This window comes from Otolemur garnettii, unplaced genomic scaffold (assembly GCF_000181295.1).
Source record: "Otolemur garnettii isolate 467f Iridium unplaced genomic scaffold, OtoGar3 scaffold00020, whole genome shotgun sequence".
Taxonomy (NCBI): Eukaryota; Metazoa; Chordata; class Mammalia; order Primates; family Galagidae; genus Otolemur; species Otolemur garnettii.
The window spans coordinates 973460-976110 of record NW_003852415.1 but is presented as its reverse complement, the minus strand read 5'-3'; the positions used below and the strand labels follow the sequence as shown (position 1 = coordinate 976110).

Sequence of the window (2651 nt, the reverse complement as noted above, 5' to 3'; positions counted from 1 at the left end):
GGCTCTGTCTCAAAAAAAAAAAAAAAAAAAAAAAAGGCAGCTCCACAGAGAAGCTCTACATCTACCCCCACCCCCAGCTGTGCAAAACGGGACTGGACCACAGGAGAACCAGGCATCGTGGAGAGCGCAGGGGCCACAGAGGAAGCCTATATTCCTTAAGTAGACAATTGATGATGGCGTTCAGGTGCAACAGTTTTTTTTAGCACTGTCTCTCCTCCTGGAAGCGCAATGCAAAGCAAACACGCAGGTTGCCAGGTGCAATCAGGGAATGAGATGCAGAAAGTGATAGCTAATCTATGGACTTTGTCTAGCTGGCCTCCACTCGTTCCCACAACTTTTGGAAGGGATGTGAAAAGGTGTGAAACCACGGAGGCAAGGCCCCTGGGGTTACACAAGTTCCCCTCACGCCCCTTCCTTGAAGTTGTAAGGTAGAGACAGGTGAACCAGAAAGCACATTGGAGCCAAGAAATGAATGAATGGCCATAGGCCACTCGGCAGGGACACTCACAGCCTCACCATCACCAAGGTCAGTTTCCCTGCTCTCCTTTTGTCCCCTTACTTTCCCGCAGATGGGCCAGTCTTGCAACACAGGCTTGGCCTCTTGTCCCTGAATTTTAGAAATGAGCCACGGCTCTGGGTCAGCAAGGGAAAGACGGGCAAGAGATATGCTGAAGAGAGGCTAGAACTTCTCTGATCACTAGGACAAACTTCTTCCCGACCAGCCTCACCCTGGGCTCCATGTAGCTCACCAAAGACCCCTAGTTTTCCATCCTCTCTCTTCCTCCTGCCCCTTCCCAATAGCACTGCAGTCAACCAGTCCCAACAAGCCTCTGAGCCACCAGGTCTCAACCCTCAGTAATTAATCCATGGGCTTTAATTCTTCCCCTGGATGGCTGGCTTCTCAGCCAGCCTCATTCTATGCCTCTATGACCTGCCCTCCTGGCCCCAGCTTACAACCAGCCTGGACACCCAGACCGTACCCTGCCAAGCCCTGAAAGAGCGCCAGCCATCTTGGCTCCCTCCCCAAGGGACTGGAGGCCCAGCTAGGTAAGGGCAGCTACAAGGACTGGCTGATGGCAGCCAAGTTCTTCCGCTATAACTTCCCCAGGAAATTCCCACCACCAAGCTTAATGGGAACATCTGAGGTCACCAGGGCAATCCCAAGGCCACCAAGTCAACCAAGCCCAGTTCAGTTGCACATGACCACATGTCTGGAAGGGACAGAGAAGAGTGTAGCCCACAAAGTCACCAGTTACCCCTTGGGACGCCAGAAGGCAGTGGACAGTAATGGATAGAGTAGGCTGGCCAAGGGCCACAGAAGCAAGGAACACAACCGGAGAAACTACCAAGTCCGGGGAGGGGCTGAGAACAGACCATTGTGTAGGGTGGGGAGGGGAAGATAGGCAGGCCAGTGGGGGTGGGGACAGGGCTAGAGGTGGGGGTGGGTAGAAAGAGAACTTGAAATAATTCCACCCCTCCCTCTACACACACACAGCATCTTCACGGGCCCACTCTTTGACCTGGGCCCAGTAGTGTCCCGAGTTCACCCCTTACTCCTCTGGAGCCTCCTAAGTGTACGAGGCATCCACCCTTTTTAATTTTGAGGAAACTTCTTAGTTTACTGACCTCGAGGGTGCCGCAGAGCCCTGGGGGCATCCACTTCTCGCTCCACCTTCCAGCCCGGGACATTTAAGTCACTTTGTAGGGAAAGGCCTTCCCTGGCAGCCCCAGGCAGCGACCCCAGCTGAGTCCCACTCTCACTCCAGAACCAGTTTCATATCTGCAGAGGACCATTGAGCATGGACCATCTACAGCCAACTGGCCGGTGGGGAAGCAGCTTAAGCCACTCCCCCCAGGAAATCGCCCACCCTCAAGTACTCTGGTCCCGAGATGAAAGAAGTGCAAATTCGGGGGTCACTTCCAATGGTAAAGTGATAGCAGCTATTGTCATCCTCTCTCCCCAGCTGGGGGTGTTAAAGCTCCCGGACCTAGCTCTGAAACATACTCCCAACCGCCCTGGGAAAACTTGAAAGAAAGTTGAAAGATTTCCAAAGACTTGTGGGGGGAGGGGAAAGAAGGGGAGGAGGAGGTTTAGATAGAAAGACCTAAGGATAGAGAGACTGCGGCCAGGCTTGAGGGGGAGGGAGGGAGAGCAAAGCTGGAGCCTGGAAACTGAGCGAGACTGATTGGTTAGAGAAGTACTCTTTGAAGGCTCCTTGAACCCCCCAAATGTATCTCTTTCTGAAGCACCCTCCTGGCACTGCAAGTCAGGGAGAACCCAGGCGGGGCAGAGGACTTCTCACTACCCCCCATCTTGGTGCAGGCTCCCTTCCCTTCCAAAATGCCCCCACTTTCTCCAAGGCTATATCCCCACCAGTCTTGAACATCGCTCAGGTTGGGACGCCTTCCCAAAGCAGAGCTATACACACCAGGGACCAGGGGGCCTATCCCAGGGCACCTAACTTTCTGAGCCCCGCAGGAAAGCGGGGGTGTGGAGCATCTGGGGCTTTGGTCCCTCCCCAAAGCTCACCTGGGGCCCAGGGGCCTCAAATAATCCTGGGAGGAACCAGTCCAGTCTCTGCTGATGGGGGAGGTGAAGGCCTCAGGATTCCAACCCTTGGTGGTAGCTCCCCCACAGGGGCTTTCCAGCC

The 2651-nt window shown here is 54.5% G+C and overlaps 1 protein-coding gene across 1 annotated transcript in view; it reads right to left on the bottom strand.

The window, feature by feature from the left end:
• The window catches only part of VRTN (vertebrae development associated), a 7959-nt gene extending 6083 nt beyond the window's left edge, over window positions 1-1876 (bottom strand). Inside the window, exon 1 of the mRNA XM_003786909.1 lies at window positions 1627-1876. The gene's annotated coding sequence lies outside the window, so the exon portion shown is untranslated. The remainder of the gene's footprint in view (window positions 1-1626) is intronic.
• Between the last annotated feature and the right edge of the window lie 775 nt (window positions 1877-2651).